This window comes from Dipteris shenzhenensis, chromosome 23, assembly GCF_047967505.1.
Source record: "Dipteris shenzhenensis isolate YYH24624 ecotype China chromosome 23, Dip_SZ_1.0, whole genome shotgun sequence".
Classification (NCBI taxonomy): Eukaryota; Viridiplantae; Streptophyta; class Polypodiopsida; order Gleicheniales; family Dipteridaceae; genus Dipteris; species Dipteris shenzhenensis.
The window spans coordinates 51,421,238-51,441,847 of NC_141618.1; the positions used below are offsets into that span (position 1 = coordinate 51,421,238).

The 20,610-nt window shown below is 45.4% G+C and overlaps 1 protein-coding gene across 2 annotated transcripts in view; it reads left to right on the forward strand.

Annotated features, from left to right (window-relative positions):
- LOC147887514 (small acidic protein 1-like) overlaps nucleotides 1–20,085 on the forward strand; it is a 39,198-nt gene extending 19,113 nt beyond the window's left edge. For both annotated transcript variants that reach the window (XM_087394857.1, XM_087394856.1), the window contains exon 3: nucleotides 19,764–20,085. The gene's annotated coding sequence lies outside the window, so the exon portion shown is untranslated. The remainder of the gene's footprint in view (nucleotides 1–19,763) is intronic.
- The last annotated feature ends 525 nt before the right edge of the window (nucleotides 20,086–20,610 follow it).

Here is a 20,610-nt window from a genome sequence, read left to right on the forward strand (position 1 = left end):
CAAATTGCTCACATGAAAGATGTTCTTCATACGCCAGTGGGCTGGTAACTTCAGCTCATACGCTCTGGATCCTTCTTCTGGATATAAAGCTGCTGAAATCTGAAATGGACCATAAAACTTCGGTGCTAGCTTGACATGTTTGGTACTTCCTCTCACTGACTTGATTCTTCTTTTATCAATCTTCAATAAAACCCAATCATCCTCCTTGTAATAAACTTCTTTTCTTTTTTTATTGGCTGCCTTGGATTGTTGAACCTGGGCCTTCTTAATATGTTCTTTTACCTGCTCAATAACCTGTGACATATCCTCAGCAAACTGGTCAGCAGCAAAAATTCGCTCCCCCAAGTGTGTTATTGGAGTGGGTAAACATTGCCCATAGATGATTTCAAATGGGGCTTTCTTGGTGGAAGTATGTACAGTGTTGTTATAAGCAAACTCTAACATGGGTAAGAACTCTGGCCACCTTCTAGGTTGGTCATGGACATAAGCTCGAAGTAAAGTAATTATGGTTTGATTGGCATTCTCACTTTGTCCATCTCCTTGAGGATGGAAGGCTGTAGTAAATTTCAGTTTGGTTCCGAGATTCTCTAATAGAGCTGTCCAAAAGTTGCTAATGAAACGGCCATCATTATCGGATACAATGGATTTTGGTAACCCATGTAACCTGAAGATTTCCCTAATGAATAACCTTGCTGTTTGAGGAGCAGACAACTCTTTTTTACAGGGAATAAAATGAGCTTGTTTACTCAGCCTATCTATAACAGTGAAAATCTGCTCAAACTGACCAACCTTGGGGAAACCAGACACAAAATCCATTGTAATGTGTTCCCACCTTTCCGAAGGAATAGGCAAAGGCTGCAAAAGACCAGCAGTCTTACTTGTGTCAGATTTAATGCGCTGACATACGTCACATTGTTGAACATGTTGGGGTAAAGGCACTGGCCACCCTTGTAACAGTATTAATCTAGTACTACTAAGTACACTAAGTACACATTGTACTTAGGTACTTAGTGGCCCTAGTCTTATCCACAGATATATATACTAGTGTGTGTACTTGGGGAGGTACCACTCATTCCTTTATCCCCACCCACTGGTGTGTGACTACTGTGAGTGTGTCTCCTTCACTCCCTACTCCAAATCCCTCTCAATCTCTCAACTGGTATCAGAGCCAACGGGCTCCCTCCCTCCACTTCCACTCCCTCCTCTCCCTATCCTACCCCTTCCGTACGGACTGATCCATACGGACCGATCCGTACGGCCGTACGACGTCCGTACAACCGTACGGACGGATCGCGAAGGGCGGCTGCAAGCGCGGTTCGTACTGACGGAACGCGAACGGCGGCTGCAACGGCAGGCAACGAGCGTGAACGGCTGCTGCAACGGCGGCAAGAGCGTAGGCAATGTGCAAAGGCGCGGCTGCAGCGGCGGTTGCAAGAGCGTGAACGGCGCGTCTGCATCGGTGCGGCTGCTAGGGCGCAGGGCGTGGCTGCACGTCGCTGGTTTCATGGCTCACAGGCCTTGTGAGTTCAAGCCAAAGGAGCCTTCCAAGTCGTGCATCCATCTCGTCAACGGATCCTTCACGCTGCTCTTTAATAGACGACCTGCTGCACGCTCACCGTTCTGTTCACTGAAGCAATACGCTGGAGCTTGCCACCTACCTTGGCCAACAAGAGGTCGGTGGATTCACTTGTAACGTGTGGACCAAGGCGGACTTCATCGTCTATTGGGAGGACACCGAAAACAAGCAGGCCTGTGAAGTGGGTTTTCTCCTCCGGGATGACTGCTCATGTGATGACTTTTGAAGTGGGAGCTGTTCTTGAAGACAGTCAGTGACAAGTACACCGTACAATTACAGCCAGCAGGCAATGTACCGTGCAAAGGTACGCAAGGTGTTCTATTTGGGGCAGGGCTTACACTCGCACTGAGGCATTATGCCGCAAACAGTGTTGAGACAGGTCTTATCACTTGGCCAGTGATTGTACACAGTGGTGGCACTGAGTGTATGCATTGGACAGATCTGTACTTGATACTTGCAGTGTATGCCTTGTTGGATGCAACTCAATGGATTTGCAGTCAGACGCCTTGTGAGCAGTAGCAGTTGATGCCATTTACTGTGTTAATGCACGGAATGTGCTGTCAATTCAAGGGGCTTTTGATGCTATTATGCTTGTGACAAATGATTTAACTTGTTGCTGCAAGTACAATCACATTTGGTACAGATTTGGTCGATTTTGACCAAGTTTGACTTTAGTCAAATTTGGGGCTTTTGTAGCCTGACCGGAAATTTGTCAAGTGGGAGCACTCTACATGCATCAGGCTATCTTGTGGAGCACTATTATGCTTTGAAAGTGCAAATTTAACTTACACTGTTTGATCAAGGTCAATCTCTCAAATTGGAGGTCACATTCCTGATTTTCTTCATGCATTCAAAGGGCTTTTGAGCCACCTTACTTCCAAACTGCAAATTCAGTTGGGGGGGAAGTATCTGAAGCATATGAAGGTCTAAAATCAAAGATTTTAATCAAAAATCAGAGATTTACAGTTACTGTTTTTTTGACAGTCCGGGACTGTCAAACAGCAGGTTTGACCATTTTTGACTATCAGAAAAGTCAAAAAGTACTGCTTTTTTTTTTTATATCAGTTCTGGATTTTTCTGGAACGATTTGAAGCAGCTGTACCGCACTTTCGCCAACCAAAAAGACAGGAACAGCTTGCTGTACTGTTTCTGCAGCAAGTGGGAGAAAAATATTCAGTTGGTTTTGTGCCACTGAAACAGTCCCAAGTTCACTTTTGATCGTACTTCCGCTGCGGGGGAATTTTCTTGGAGTAACTAGTGCTTAATTGCACGACTACAGGGAGTCAAACTCTATTTTCTTTACCATGAGTTCCGGCAGCGATGTGTCGTCCTTGTTTCAGATAAAGAAGCTCGAAGGAGCTAAAAATTACGACATATGGAGGACACAATGCTACAATGTGCTGATGCAGAAGGACCAGTACAAGCCTATAAAGGAGAAGGGTGTTAAGCCCTCCAACGTTACTGATGAGCAGTGGGAGAAGATGGACGGCTTGGCCAGGTCGACCATTATGCTTACAGTTGTTGATTCACTGGTTGTAGGCATCAGGGATGAACCTACTGCGTGGGAGATGTGGCAACGTCTTGAGGATACTTATGCCAAGAAAAGTGCCACGGGAAAAGCTTACTGGCTAAAAAAGCTTGTTGGTCTTCAAATGAAGGAGGGGACAGCTATGTCCACTCATATTATTGAGTTTAACAGCATATTCAGCCAGGTGATCAACCAGGGGTTGAAGCTCGATGATGAGCTGAAAGCTACACTTATCCTATGTTCTCTACCTGAGTCATGGGACACATTCAGGACTTCTACCAGCAACTCAAAAGCCATTCTGTTATTTGCAGATGTGGAGAGTGCTCTTCTACAGGAAGAGATGAACAGAAAGAACAATGCTATTGGGAAGTCAAATGCTTTGAATGCACGCAGCAGGTCCAAAACACGTGGAAAAGACAAAGAAAGAGAGAGGAGCAAGTCCCGCTCTAAGAGTGATCTTGTATGCAACTATTGTGGCAAGAAGGGACATATTGAGAAAAAGTGTTTTCAAAAGAAGAATGACCAGAGAGCCAAAGAAGGCAAGGCTCAAGGCAAGTCTAAGGGCAAAGAAAAAGAGGAGCTGAATGTTACTTATGTTAGTGACAGTGACAGTGGACATGAGATATGTTTCACCTCTTCACTGGAGGCTCATACACTTCATGCTGGTGATGGATCAGATATGTTTTCCTGGATTATAGATTCAGGTGCTTCCTTTCATGTGACATCCTACAGAAATCTGTTTGTCAGATATGCAGGAGGGCAAAAGGGAGTGGTCTTTCTTGGTGATAACCATGCATGTTCTATCATTGGCATAGGTGATGTCAGGCTTGTGCTTGAAAATGGCCAGCAGTTAATGCTCAAAGGGGTCAGGCATGTTCCTGAGGTGAAGAAAAACTTGATTTCCACAGGGTTGTTGGATGACGATGGTTATCATACCACCTTTGGCAGTCAGAAATGGAAAATCAGCAAAGGGGCAATGGCTATTGCCAGGGGTCCTAAGGTTGATACTTTGTACTCACTTCATGCTGGACATTGTCCGCATTCTGATGTAAATGCCACCGAGCTGCCAAAGATTTCATTGTGGCATAGCCGGCTTGGCCATATGAGTATTAAGGGAATGGAGCAATTGGCTCATTTTGGTTACTTGCCGAGTCTAAAATATTCAGATTTACAGAAATGTGAATTTTGTCTCTACGGTCGTCAAGTACAAATACCTCATAAGAGAAGGTCAGATCAGAAATTACAGCTCTTGGAGCTAGTACATACAGATGTGTGTGAGATGCCTACACTCTCTTTAGGAGGTTCAAAGTACATACTGTCATTCATAGATGACGCCACCCGCAAAGTGTGGGTTTACACTCTCAGAAAGAAGAGTGATACGTTCAAGGCTTTCACTAAGTTTGTTGCACTGGTTGAAAATGAGACAGGCAAAAAAACTGAAAGCCTTACGATCTGACAATGGTGGAGAGTACTTGTCCAAAGAATTTCAAGAATTCTGTGAGGCAAAGGGTATCCAAAGGGTGTTGTCAGCACCATATGATCCTCCACAGAATGGTACAGCTGAAAAAATGTTCAGGACCATTCAAGAGAAAGTCAGATCCATGTTGTCACATGCTGCATTGCCCCACACATTTTGGGCTGAAGCTGTAAAGACAGCTGTGCACCTTATTAACAGGTCACCAAACAAGAGACTATGTGGTGGTGTGCCTGAACAAGCATGGACGGGCAAGCCTCCGTCTTACAAACACCTACGGGTCTTTGGTTGTGTCGCGTATGTGCATGTACGCAGGGAGGACAGAACTAAACTGGATCCAAAGTCTCTTAAATGCATATTCCTAGGTTACGGTGACAAAGGTGAGATGGGCTACAGGATTTGGGATCCCAAGAACAGAAAACTTATACGCAGCAATGATGTCGTGTTTGATGAAACCATCATGTTCAAGGAACCTGTTGTACAGCAGGGACCTTTAAAAGTAACTATTGATGATGACAGGCATCATGGGCAACACAGACAGGCTGTAAATCAGCCACAACAGCAGCATAATCAGCCATTAAATGATGCTGCAGCAGATCCTAATGGACAGCCAGTTATGGCAGAAAACATCCCAATGGATGAGGCACAGTTAGGTGATCTTCCTGACATGCAAATGCAGCCAGGAATCATGGAACAGCCACCTTATCTGGGTGATGAACAGGCTGGACAGCCAGCTCAAGATGATGGTCTTTGGGTTAGAAGGTCAACCAGACAGACGCGGCAGCCAGAAAGATTTGTTCCAGGCATTGATTATTTGATGCTCACTGATTGTGGAGAGCCTTCATGCTACAGAGAGGCTAGGCAGAGGGCAGACAAGGTTCAATGGGATCTTGCTATGAAGTCTGAAATGGACAGTCTTCACAAGAATGGCACTTGGGAATTGGTACCCTTGCCTACTGGTAAGAAGGTACTGCCATGCAAATGGGTTTATAGACTTAAAGTCACACCTGGTGAAAAGCCAAGGCATAAAGCCAGACTGGTTGCCAAAGGGTTCAAGCAGGAATATGGTGTTGACTTTGAGGAGATATTCTCTCCCGTTGTCAAGATGACAACACTCAGAACTGTATTAGCATTGGTTGCACATGCAGATATGGATTTGGTCCAAATGGATGTCAAAACAGCATTTCTTCATGGTGATTTACATGAAGAAATTTTTATGCAGCAGCCAGAGGGTTTTACAGTGAAGGGCAAAGAGAAGCTTGTATGCAGACTGAAGAAAAGTCTTTATGGTCTAAAATAGGCACCCAGGGAATGGTATCATAAGTTTGATACATTCATGCGAACCCAGGGTTACAGGAGAAGTGACATTGATCACTGCTTATATACCAAGAAAGCTTCAGATGGCAGTTTACTTATCCTCATTTTGTATGTGGATGACATGTTAATTGCTGGAAAATCTCATAAGGAGATGAATGCCTTGAAAAAGAGATTGCACCAGACCTTTGATATGAAGGATCTTGGTGATGCCAACCATATATTGGGTATGCGCATACTTCGGGATAGGGAAAAGCAATTGCTATACTTGTCTCAGAAGGAATACATTGGCAAGGTCTTGCAGAGATTTCACATGGAGGGGGGGAAGAGTATTGGTACTCCATTACCTCCTTATGTGAAAATCAGTGCTTTGGACAGCCCTCAGACAGATGCTGAGAGAGCTGAGATGTCAAAGATTCCGTATGCATCAGCGTGTGGCAGTCTCATGTATGCTATGGTTGCAACCAGGCCCGATATTGCGTTTGCAGTGGGAGTGGTTAGCAGATACATGGCTAAACCTGGCAAGAAGCATTGGAATGCAGTGAAAGGTGTCATGAGATACCTGAAGGGTACACAGGACTTGTGTATATGTTTCGGCAGTCAAGATGCAAAAGTGCAGGGTTATACAGACTCTGATTATGCCGGTCACCCTGATACCCGGAAGTCTACTACCGGCTATGTTTTCACTTTCACTGGAGGTGCAGTGTCGTGGGTATCTAGAATGCAGCAATGCATTGCTTTGTCTACTACAGAAGCTGAATATATTGCAGCCACTGAGGCGTGCAAGGAAGCTATATGGCTATCTCGGCTAGTGGCAGATTTGGGCTACTCTAGTGATACTCCATTGTTGCATTGTGACAGTCAGAGTGCCATACAGTTGGCACGAAATCCTGTTTTTCATGCAAAGACGAAGCACATCGACGTGAAGTATCATTTTATCAGGGAGGTGCTTGAGAACAAGCAACTTCAGCTTGTGAAAGTTCACACTGATGACAATCCAGCAGATCTGTTGACAAAAGGATTGGCTGCTGAGCGGTTTGCACACTGCAGACGGCTTATGGGTATAGGATAAGCAGACCAACTGGTCCTGTACATGATGATGCATATTGCTGTTTTTCTTTTACTCTCTCTTATGGGCACACTGCCTTTAAGTGGGAGGTTGTTGGGGTAAAGGCACTGGCCACCCTTGTAACAGTATTAATCTAGTACTACTAAGCACACTAAGTACACATTGTACTTAGGTACTTAGTGGCCCTAGTCTTATCCACAGATATATATACTAGTGTGTGTACTTGGGGAGGTACCACTCATTCCTTTATCCCCACCCACTGGTGTGTGACTACTGTGAGTGTGTCTCCTTCACTCCCTACTCCAAATCCCTCTCAATCTCTCAGAACAAAGGTCGAAACTTCTTTGCGAAGTTTAGGCCAATGGAAGTATCTCTCAATATTGTCAATGGTTCCTCTAATACCTCTATGTCCAGAATATGGACTCGCATGTAACTCACTCATGACTAGATACCGAAATGTTTTGGGTACACATATGGCACGTCCCAAAAATAAGTATCCATCCACGATGGAATAAGCCTCTAAATCCCCACCTCATTACGTTGAATCTTCCCATAAATGTCAGCGAAGTCCTCATCTAAAGGATAAGCTTCAACCATTGCTCCTAATGATTTCTCCTTAATCACAGAAACGTGATTAACTTGGGGCCGTCTACTCAAAGCATCAGCTACTAAATTCTCCTTTCCCGGCTGATATTCGATATTTGGTTGCCCAAAGGATTGAATATATTCAGCCCATTTGATTTGTCTTGAAGAGACAATGGGTTGAGAGAACAAGTGCTTGATACTTTGATGGTCAGTCTTAATCTTGAAAGCAGAACCATATAAATAATGCTTCCATAACTTTAGAGCATGAATGACTGCCAATAACTCCTTCTCATACGTGATATATTTCAATTCAGCCCCTTGAAGTTTTCTACTCTCATAAGCAATGGGATGCCCTCCTTGCATCAACACTGCCCCAATCGAGGTACCACTAGCATCCGTACATACAACAAAGAACTCTTTGTCCATGTCCGGAAGTGTTAACACTGGTGCAGTCACTAATGTTCTCTTAAGCTCCTCAAAAGCTACTTGGTGAACCTCTCCCCACTCATACAAGGAATGCTTCTTCAACAAATCTGTTAGTGGGGAAGCAAGACGTGCAAAATTCTTAATGAATCTGCGATAATAACTACACATCCCTAGGAAGGATCTCAGCTCATGTAAGTTTTTGGGTATTGGCCATTCAATTATGGCCTTGACCTTTTTAGGGTCAACCCGAATTCCCTCGGCAGACACAATGTGTCCCAAATACTCTATTTCTATCTTGAAGAACTCACTCTTCTTGATATTTAGGAACAATCGATCCTTCCTTAGGAGCTCCATCACCTTAGCAAGGTGATCCTTATGCTCTTCCTCATTCTGGCTGAACACTAAAATGTCATAAAAAAAGACTATGACAAATTTTCCCAAGTAGGGTCGCAAAACCCTTCTCATCAGCCTACTAAAAGTGGCTGGAGCATTAGTTAGGCCAAAAGGCATGACCAAAAACTCATAATGTCCAGTGAGAGTGCGAAAAGCTGTCTTATGTTCATGCCCAGCTTTCATACGAAGTTGATGATAACCAGATTTCAAATCCAATTTGCTAAAAACTTTAGCACCTTTAAGCATATCCAATAAATCATCCACTCTTGGAATCGGATACCGGTTCTTAATCGTAAGTTTATTCAAAGCACGGTAATCTATACACATACGATATGATTCATCCTTCTTCTTAACCAATAATACAGGTGCTCCAAATGGAGAACTGCTTGGTCGAATCAGGCCTTTTTGCAACAGATCTTCAATTTGTTTTTCTACCTCCTCCATTTCTATCCTGTTCATCCTATATGGGGCTCTACATGGAGGGGAAGCTCCTGGCTCTAAGTCTATGGCATGATCATCTTCTCTCTCCATGGGCAATTCGAACGAGTCATCTCTTGAAAATCGATCCTCATAAGCTCTAAGGAACTCATTTCTCTTCCGATCTTCTTTTGAGATATGAAGATCTCGTGAATCCCGTATATACACAAGATTACAATCTACCCCTCTTTTTACCAATCTTTTGGCTTGGGTAGGAGTAAACAATGGAATTGTATACACGTCCCGATCCCCTACGATCCTTATGTTTTCATCCTTATGTACAAAGCAACAATGATGAGTATGAGGATGAATAGCAGGGTTAAAATCATACCGCCATGGTTTACCTAGTATCATGTCAACGTCTTGTAAAGGGGCTACTAGAAAATCCCTTCGATCTCTATATTTTTGTATTCGAAAAGGAATATTTCGTACTATGGATGTGTCTTCTTCATTGTGTCCCCTAAAAGCTCCTGAAAGCGACATGTTTTTTATAGGTTCTGGTTTAAGATGGAGTAATTTTGCCAATCTATCACTTACTAAGTCATAATTACATCCATCATCTAGGAGAACCACTATTCTCTGTCCATTCACGAATCCATACACCTTAAAAAGATCATGAGGCCCAAAGGTATTGGCTGAATGGACAGCATTCACTATTGGCTCAATAGTCACAGTAGATTTCGAGGGTGACAAGGTAGAAGCCTCACCCTCCTGCTTGGATGCCTTGGCTTTCCCTTTTACTGAATTCGTCTTGGCAATCTTAGCCAAGAGAACGGGACACTTATGCCATACGTGCCCTGGCTTATGTTTCTTACAACCGAAACATTTTCCTTCCTTAATCAACTTCCTCTTCTCTTCGTCAGTCATAGAAGGAAATGGCACCCATCCAGGACGTGATTGGCTATTCACATTCCTTACAAGAGCTTTACCCTTCCCTTTATTATTCTTAAACCGGTTTGGTTTCCTAAAAGTGGGTATATTATTGGTCGTAGATGATGACCCATACTCCTTATTGAAGGGTTTACGAGGATTCAATTTTCTCTCGGCTATTTCAGCCAGCTTAGTGAGGTCCTTAAGCGTGGTCGGGTTAAACATTTCAACCTCGTACCTTACTTTTGGGCTTAAAGCTGCTAAATACTTCTTTCTCCTATCTTCCTCACTCTTTTCGGGTAACTCTAGAGAGAGTTTCCAAAATCTGGCTGTAAAATCTGCATTACTCTCATTATCGAACTGCCTAAACCTCTCCCAACGAAAGGTTAGGTTCTCTTCATGCCTCGGTGGCATGAAAGTGGTTTTTAGTTGCTCCACAAATTTAGCCCATTCATGAATAGGCTCTTTTCCTGTTTGTGACAAGGACCACCACATTAGAGCATCCTTCTGCAGATGCAATGTGGCAAGAGCAAGCTTCTCTTGCTCGGTCTTGTCTTGATGGGCAAAGTATAGCTCAAAATGACGAATCCAATTGAGGATTTTGTCAGCCTCCCTTGCCCCATCATATTTGGGGAACTCAATTCTTTCTCGCGGTTGGAATTTGGACCTCTTAGAAGGGTTACTCAACTCTTCATCCCCGAAGTTTAAAGTCCTCTCAGTCCCTAATCTTGTCATAATGGACTGCTCAATCATATTGCTAAGCTGGAAAACCAGCTTATCAACAGGAGTCTCCTCTCTTCCTCTTGCACTTGGATTAGAATCCATGTGTATTGGGTTTTGAGTTAAAGGCGTGAACTCATCACCTTGTTCTTGGCTGGTCTCATTTCTTCTTTCATTACGAAAGGAGAACTCCCTATCAGTAGGTTCTTGAAGGAGAGACTGCTGTAAATCTATTTGTGGGTTATCATACTCAAGATGTGTATAACTCTCACCTAATCCATCCTCTTCAAGAGGGGGTGAAGGTGTTCTTTCTCTCTCTCCTTGGGGTAATGGAGGAAAAGGAATAAGTTCATTGTTATATGTCCCTTCCCCTTCCATTCTTTCCTTTTATTAATACAAGAGAGAAAATGTCTTGCTGTAATTTCAAAAAAGAAGGTTTATTTTACAGCAAACTTCAAGTGTTGTAGAGGTGGTGGTACTTATCCGACTCCCGCTTCGTTTGTGTTGAGAAAACACTTAAAATGACCTCCTTTCCCTTCTCTTTGAAGCTTTTCTTCTTGTATTTCTGCTGTAAACTGGTACGCTCCGTTTGGGCTACTTGTTTTGAGCGGATTGGAGCGGATTGATGTGACATCTAATCCTATCTACTCCCTTCTCCTTCCTCGTACGTGCTGCCTATACTCTCTCTTCCAACCTCTCTCTATTTCTCTTTCCTCTGTCTTGATAGATGGCCTACCTCAAGTGGTTTCACTTGCTTTCCACATGGGGGAGGCTCCAGTGTTGTTGACTACATCATGGGATCCTCTGCCTTCACATCTCGCATCACTGACTTTACCGTAGCACCTCTCCCTCCAAGGGCTAATCATACCTATCTTTTCTTTAGCATTTCCACTCCCTGTCGCTCAGCACTTCCCACCCCCGTGAGTTCTTACTCCACCTACCATGATATACGCTTTGATCTCGATCACTCATCTAGACTTCATACCGCTGTAAGAGGATCATGCTGCCCTAGTCACCCGCTCACTACACGAGGCTGCTCTTCACGCTTTCTCCCACTCCACCCGCTCCACCCGCCCACCACCCCTTGGGACCGTACCCTGTAGTAGATGGTACGATGATGAGTGTAAGGCTTTACACCGTTAGCTCAGATTCGAAACCAAAAACAGTCTTCCGAGCAAACCAAAGACGCTACGCGAGTACCGTCGATTGGTACGCAGAAAGAAACTAGACTTTGTTTGCCAGAACGAGGAGCTATTGAACATTTTGTTCACTAACAACTCTAAGGACTTTTGGCGGAGATTTCTAGAGGGACGGTCCCCCTCACCACTCACTGACACTCAGGTGTGGTTTGATTATGCACGCATGCTTTATGATATACCAAATCAGCCAGTCCCTAACCTCTCACATATGCCATGCCCCACATCTTGCACCCTCTTCACCAGGGGAGGTAAAGGATGCCGTAATGAAACTTCATAACGGCCGAAGCTTTGTTTGGGGTTTCCACGCACCTGGACCATTAACACTGTCTCACCCATTCACAAGGTAGGCGATCCCATGAGCCCGGAGAACTACAGGACCATTGTGATTGGACTTGCCATGTCCAAGATTTATGCATCAGTACTTGATTCCGAGGTTAGTAGATTTGCGGAGTGTCGAGGACTTAGAGCAGCAAGACAAGCCGGACTCTGGCATGATCATGGGACCAAGGACCACATTCTCACGCTCAGATGTATCATCGAGGTTGCTTTGTGGATTTTCGCAAGGCATTTGACACGGTCCCGAGAGCCCGCCTCATACGGCATCTACAGAATTTGGATTACGACCAGGAGATCATTTGGGTTTTCATGGCACTTTACGAGAGAGTTTCAGGTAGAGTCCGGGCAGGATCTGGGTGGACAGGCGAGATCATGAGCACTATCGGGGTCAAACAAGGGTGTCCGTTATCACCATCTTGTTTGGCTCTATATTGATGAGCTTGAGATAGTGATGCAGACACGGGGGGGGGGGGGGGGAGGTTGCTCTCTTGCGGGCACACTGATCTGGATATTGCTTTACACAGATAACGTAGCTCTTTTGTCTTCCTTAGTAGGGGGGCTCCAGAGACACCTTGACGCACTACAGTCCTCAGTCCTTTTGTGAGTCTCATGATTTGAAGGTCAACTTGGGTAAAACCAAGGTTATGATCTTCAATACATCTCGAGCCGTCATGCGCCAGGAGTAGTTCGCATTTGATGGGTCACCTGTTGAGATAGTTTCATCATACACTCATCTCGGGGTTGTCTTTTCCGAACCCATCTTCACTATGAGAGCCGCGATGCAAGCACGCTTGAGCAGAGGATATGCTTCATTGGTCAGACTAGAGAGGCAGTGCTTCGGCTCTCACTTTCAGGATCCATGGACCAAAGGGTTGCTTTTTGACTCCTTGGTCTGTCCAGCGTGGATGTACGGCAGCCCATGTTGGGGGCCATACTAATCGGATACTGAGTGGGCCCGTGTGGAGGGGCTATAGGTTCTCATGTTATCACGGATGATTCGTGGTAAGCCATCCGTTTCTCACCGAATCATTCAGGTTGAGTTTGGGTCACCCCCATTACAGTTAGATGCTGCATTTCACATCACGTATCTGTACTGAGTCAGGAAGTATGGGGATTACACCTATGGGCGTAGCAGGCTACCATGGCTAGCAGCGTCCTCTTCTATGGCACTTGCAACAGGAGGTGACCAAAGGTGTTGGTATGCACGCATAGAGAGATGGTTTGAGGGACTGGGGCTCCACATGGACAGACTACCTCCATTCCAGTACAGCATGGATGCTCCGTTTTCTCCCCTCCTATCACACGAGGTCAACCATGTTCTCTGTGAGGATTTATTACAACTACACACATTTCGGATCTAGCTAGGCCCGAGTGATCTTCCAGTGAAGCTAGGCTTCTACAGAGATCACTTCTTACATATCACAGCGGAGGGTTTCATTGACCCACCAAGAACACGCATATTTACCTATGCGCCAACAACTCAAACAGAGGGTTGATACACAGATCACACTTGGGGACATCCCCTCCCTGTTTAGAGTTAGGTCCCGCTTGACGGAGGTCACAGTAGCCCTGGTTAGACGCAGAGCTATGACCAGGAGACATGCCAGGGCTGCACCTTTGAGTGGTTGACAGCACTCTATCGTCGATTTCATGCCCCCATTTCCTCACCCACCCTGATGTCCTGATGTTGATGATGATGATAATGATGATGATGATGAGATAGTCGACTACCGACATGACTATGTTGTACTTAGGATTTAGTGCTGACATTCTGCATTTTTTGCATTTGCATTGGTGCGGATGCTCGTTTTAGTAGCTCCACCACCATAGCTCACTTGTACCAGGTTTTTCACAGTCTCATAGACCCATCAGTCTTCTGAAGACTTTAATAAACTTTCTTTCTTTCTTTCTTTCTCTTTTCCTCTCCCTCTACCCGTCTACCAACACAAGAAGGTGGCAAGTACAAAACATGATTTTTGGGGCATATGTGGTACAAACAGTGCTCTATGGGGTAGAGGTGTGGGGGGGGAGTATACCATCATCAAAATGGAATGATGTAGAAAAAATGCAGAAATCTTTTATTAGAAGACACCTTGGCATCAAGGCTACCACACCCTACTCTCTCCTACTCCTAGAGACAGGATGCATACCCATAGAGTTGCATGCCTTGAAGAGAGTACTCAGATACATCACAAAGGTCAAGCGCATGAATAATGAAAGGCTGCCAAAGAGGGCATGGGTAGAAAGTCAAAAGTCCCCAAAGACGAATAAGGGTAAGATTTTGGCATCTGGATGGGCACTAGATTTAAAAAAATGGTTCCAAAAATGGGAGGTAGAGAGGTACTTGGACTACTCTCCAGAGGAGGTAGATGAGGATGCCTTTCATCATGACCTGCTGAATGCACTACACAGGAAATGGCAAACAGCTGAAAACAGAGATAAGTTTGAGTACTACCGTACATTTATCAATCCCGAATATTGGGCTACTTATACAGGAAGAGAAACAGCCACGTAGAAGTACATTTGCACACCTATGGCAATACATAAGCGAAGAGCTTTGGCCTCACTTCGCACCCGATCACACCAGCTGCAGATTGAAATAGGAGGATGGAAAGATATGCCAAAAGAGAGCAAAATATGCCAATTATGTGACCAGGAAATGGCAAAAACTGAAGAACACATGGTAATGATATGCCCTTACTATACTCACATCCGGAAAGCATTTAGCTCTCTTCTCGAGGGACATAACAGACTGGCTGATATGCTACATAGCGGGTATCACCCCCAGCTTTAGGAACGTTTGTCTATAAGCTTTTCAAGCACAGGAACTCACCTAAGACATAAAGGTAGTTTCTCTTAATACCCTCCCCTCCAAGGGAGGAGTCTTTGTGTACGAGGATTTTGTATTGCTCAGGTCCCATAGGCCAATTTTTGGTCTTCAGAGGACGATAATATCTTCTTCTTCTTCTTCTTCTTCTCTCTCTCTCTCTCTCTCTCTCTCTCTCTCTCTCTCTCTCTCTCCTCCTTCCTCTCCCCTATCCTCTTCCCTTTTTTTGCCATCTCTGGTCCATTCACCAAATCTGTCCCTATCCCCTTCATTGCATTGGTATTAGAGCTCTGACGGTGGTACCATTGTTTTTCCTTCTCTTTTTTTTGCCTTGATCAGGGTAATGACAGACGCCAACTGAGCAACCCAAGCGACACTGCAAATGTTCAAGGAGCAAACATAGTTTTGTGTGTCGAGTTTGTCAGCTTCTCAGTTCATACACTAAAAGGATCCGATGTCATTGACGAATAAAATGCAGCTGCAGCGTTCCCTTTCCCAATTGTGAACCACTATGTTAACCCGACGTTGCTGAGCATAGCATTAACGCCCGGTTTCGTTAAGGCAGCAACAATTGTATCAGACTCGATTTCACTACCCTTTGCCTAGGCTTCAGTCCCGTCGATCGAACCAAAAACCAGCATCCGGTACTCGACCAAGTACCAACCAGCTCCGTTCCAGTCCTGTCGGGACTCGTGACCATACCCGACCAGCTCCGTTGAGTCGACCAATAGTTGCGTTCGCCTGTTCCATCGTCTCGTCATGTTGTGTCCTCACTCTACCCTTGTTGCCAGTCCGTCGTTGGCCTCCACGCCTACACCATCTTTATGACGTTGTGGTCCAGCCTCGTCCTAACGCCACATGCCTCCAAAACCTTAGGCTATGGTTAGTCTAAGCTCTAAGGTTAGTCTGATTAGGTTAGTTGTGCTCTGGTTAGGTTAGGGTTAGTTAGGGCAACTTGATTGAGGTTAGGTGAGTAGGTTTTCTTAGGAAACTTGGGTTTAGTTACTGTTAGTGTAGCCTAGGTGAGTGTCCTCACAATTCTAGTAGTCTTAGCTTAGGGCTGTCATAACTATCTTAGGTTACCCAAGACAAAAAAAAAAGAGAGGGTAAAATGTCAACTTTTCAGCCTCTTTTTAGGGGGAGCCATTTCGACTCCATTTTGAAGCCTCTTCATCGATTGTCCTCTCGAGCACCATCAGCCTTTTTTGTGGTTCTACACACTGTATCAGGTGAGAGGTACTCATTACAGCAGGGTTTTGTTGTCTACTTCTCTAAGGAGGGCAGCATTCTCGTGGCAGTCACCATGGCACCTAAGCGTGCCCCTCGGGATACATTGCATGATACTGATGAGGCTGCTCAGCATGAGCAATTGCCTTCTACAGTGGGTGCATCCACTGGTGGTACAAAGATCCCTACAGCTCAAAGCGCAGGCAGCACGGACACAGCTTTTGGATGCCTTTGCTTCTATGCTCTAGGGTGCTTTCCGCCAGATGGGACAGGAGTTCAACCAACAGCTTACCACGGTCATGGCTGTGCAGGATATGGCTCTTGCCCAGATGGGGGAGTAGCTCTAGCATCAGATCGGCCAGGCTATGCAGGACAAGGGCAAGCAGCCCGCATCCCAGCAAGGGGACCAATTAGACAGTTAGGATGTTTTTCCTGCTCCATGCAGGGGTTTTATGGCAGATGCCCGGTGTGCCTATGAGCATCAATCTTCTGGATTGTTACATGTACCCCAGCATGGGGATTATTTGGACTTGGATGATGCATTCTTTGTGCGGCAAAGCACTTCTTGCATGATGTGTGGCCATCTTTTGGCTCTCAGTTTTTGCATCTATGCAGGCTGAGTCGTCTCTTCTGGGCCGACCCGTTGGTATGCATCCAGTTAGTGCGTGGGCAGCACAGCAGCCTGAGGCGCTTCAAGGACTGTCTGTACGGGCTGGAACAGGCCCCTAACAGAGGCGCACAAGAGGGCGGACTGAGGTGGCATGTGGTGCACACGTGTGGGCAGGACAGGGTGCTGGAAAGGGGTGCAGCAGAGGCGGGTGTACCAGCAGGAGGGTCGGCCATCTTAGAGGGGATGCTTGGGCTGGTTGGAGCCAGCCAACGAAGCCTTATATAGGCAGACAGAAGGGGCTGAGACCCTGCCTTGAAGTGAGGGACAAAGCCCTAGTTTTGTGGGCTAGGGGCCCTTGTTATGAGAGTCCTTTTAGGGCGGTTTTGCAGCAGTCTGATCGGCCTGTTTGGGTCGGCCAGATTGAGGCTGCTGGTCGGTTTTTTTTGGGGGAGGCCTTGGCCCTATAAAAGGAGAGGCTCTGGGCCTCATTCATCATCCAACATTCAGCCAGAGCAGGAGCAGCCAAAAGCCACTCCCTTGGGCCTCACATTGGGGGTGAAGGAGTGTGAAAGGTGTGTTGCAGACTGAGTTCCCTAGAGGCTGGACCTTGGCTGTCTTCTAGGGCAGCAAGGTGGTGTGATCTAGACGGAAAGTCTACTTACGCTCGAGGTGGAGCACACAGGCTCGAGTCTAGAGATAACTTGCAGATAGGAGAAGGATCTTGTGGTAAGATCAAAGGACCGCACCATTGGTGGGACTCTAGATCTGTCTCTCGTGTATTGTGTCCATAGCTTTGGACGGAAATATATTATTTTGGTGGTTTCTCTATCTAGTTGGTTCATTGTCTATTGATGAGTTTGCACATCTATTATATGCACATTAAGTTAAGAAGTTTGTGATTCCACACCCCACACCACACTGTTGGAGCTCCTAGGCAATTCTATCAGTCTTCCGCTGTGCATACCCTCTGTTGGGTCATTTCTAACACTTGGTGCGTGGGAGGCTCTCAAACTCTGACGTTGAGAGCCTTATTGACTCTCTGCTGTTGCTCCATGAGAGTGGCCGAGATAGTTGCCTTTGTAGGTTCTCGTTTGGCCACATCCACCCATCTAAATGTCTCCTTAATGATAGATTGCATGCTCACAATCTGTGCCTGAACAATTGGTGTACTCCCTGGGACTGTACGAATGGTGGTGAACTCCTCCTGGAGCTGCGGCACATCTTGTCTAAGCTTCTGGTTGAGGCCAGCCTGCTCCTGAATAACGTGAGCCCGCCAGCTCCTCAGTGTAGCGGGCTTGCTCCTGTGCGAAGTGAGTCAACTCCACCTCTCGTGCTCGTATACTATGTACCTCTATGAGTAGGGCCTACCATGTGTCTGGTGGGTCAGCTATTCCACGCGCTGAAACTGAAAAGGCTTGGGTATAAAAGTAGGAGGGTGGGGCAGGATGGTAAGTGGTGACTGGTCCAGTTGGGTAAGATATAATGATGGCTGAGGCATGGATGACATGATCCCAGTAGGGTGCAGGAGAGATGACTGAGGTATGGATGAGATGATTCCCAGAGCTGATTCCCAGTCTATTAATGTCCACATGTGGCCAATAGGTTTATGGGACAGCACAGAACCAACTAATACATCAGCTTAGGGAGGGCACATGGCAGCTCCCATAGAGTGCAAAAACAGGTCTATCTATTTAGGGTACCTACATCTAATGAAACAAAAAAACATACAATCGGGCATACATCAATTTAAGACTGAATCTTTTGGTTTAGATTTAACTTCTTTGATAATTGCTACACCTTCACAGTATACTGCCCATTTTCCATCCTTCCTTGCAGCTCTAACCTTGGCTAATTCGGTTGCTTTGTTCTTCAATTTTCCCTTTCAGCTTATATAATTGGCGCAGAATCTTGGTTCATAAGTTACCTGACTTGAGAGTGATGATAGCATGTCCTTTGGAGAGAGAGAGAGAGAGAGAGAGAGAGAGAGAGAGAGAGAGAAAGTTTATTAAAGTCTTCGGGAGACCGTGAAGGTCTATGAGACTAAAGATAACTGATACAATGAGCATAACAGTGGCGGTCTCAAAACGGGCCAGCCAACCGTTTCTACAAAAAAGAGGTTATGAAGGACGGTGTGTCTAGTCCTGATACAAAAAATATGTGTCTACCTCCAGATGATACAAAAAAGAAGGGGGGGGCACCAAAAATGGGGCAGAGGGGGGAGATACAATATATATGTGTAGGTGGTGATCGTCAGAGACCAATCATAGAGGGGCCGTCAAATGGGAGGCCAGAAAAAACCCTGCGATAGATGATTGGCCTCTGACGTCACGCGGTCTAGTCGAGCTCGGTCGTCGGGGGCGGCGGGTGGCCCTGTGGATGAGGGCAACGGTAACCCCGGTGGGGCGGGCAGAGAGTAGAGACGAGATGTCATGGACCCGGATGTGTGAGTCTGTCCGCTGGCGTAGTTGTTGTGGCTCTGGTTCTCGCTCACGTCCGCGTCGTCGGCTAGATTGAGGAGAGGTATCCTGTGATTGGAAGAAATCAGTGATGGGCCGCTGGGTGTCCTCCCGCTGTGTGCTGCACGTGTCGCCGTGCTCAGAGAGAGGTATCTTGGTGGCGAGTCATCTCATGTAAGAAAGCGGCTAGGCATCAGTGATCTGGGAACTGCAACATGTGTGGGAGGGGGCTGAATCCGTCGCGGAAGAGGCAGTGGTACTGGCATCTGGTAGTACATCATGAGATCAAACCCCCTTTTAGGGGAACAAGAGGTGCTTATCACATTTGTGAGGAACTATCGAAAAATACCGATAGAAAACACATCATATTTGTGTTGCCGTGGAGACATCTAGTCCAGTGTTAGCCATAGTGAAGTACCATTAACTATCTCACTGTGTTTGAAGCACAACAGAGATCTATGTTTGGAACTTGGCATACTCTGCTCCATTTGGTAGGCTAAAAACATGGCTCACAACAATTGAAAATTTTCAGAAAAAGAATTTAGATTAGGGTAGCTTAAATGTTCTTGTTGTGAGATTGAATTGAGTTGATTATATAAAGCTATTTATAAGATCTAGAGAATTGATAGATTGTTTGAGAACACTTATTAATGGGTGCAATTTGCATGTTTGGCAGAAATGATTTCGTAGTGGTGCTACAATCCGGTTGTACGGAATGCTTATTCACAGGTTGTGCATCTTTACAGTGGACATGGTATGTAAGCTTTGACAATATCTCCATATGGGAACACATCATGTTTTACAAGGCTATGATTCCCTAACAATAATGGAGTAGAAGTTATCTTAACTTTCAACTCGTGTTAAAGTACACGAGGGAGGCTGATTATGTTTCTTGGATATGTTGTGCATGAATGCTAGCATGCCTATCTGCTTGCTGCACGTGCTAATTTATATATATACAAACTTATTTTGAGAAATATGAGTTTCTCACTTGGTACTATCCTATCTTGTTGAGAAAGGTATGAATATCGTGTGTTGAAAGAGGTCATCACGATATGGTGTTCCTAAGGTAGGTTGCGTATTTGACAGCAGGAAGCACAAGAGTCACAACCATTTTGTTTAACATTTTTGCCACAGACGTGCAAGAGAATATGCTGCCATTAGAGACAATTGGATTGCTTGTTGGATGCGAATTTTTTTGCAAGGCTACATACAAGGATGCTTTAAGGTAGTATGAATGTATGAGAGAGAGAGAGCGAGAGAGAGAGAGAGAGAGAGAGAGAGAGAGAGAGATGTATTAACGTCTGTAAGAGGCCTCGTGAGAAGTGCAAAACCAAAAGGTAGCTTATACAAGCCACTGAGGGCCGAAGCAAAGTGTTCACTAAGACCCTTGCTGAAAGATAAAGTGCTAAATTGAGTAGCAAAATAATAGAAGAGTATCAGGTGCTTAGAGCTAGCGCTCCTAGTACATGCTCAGGTTCCATATATCTCGGTAACTTGGTGGCTCTCTGATGAGATGCGAG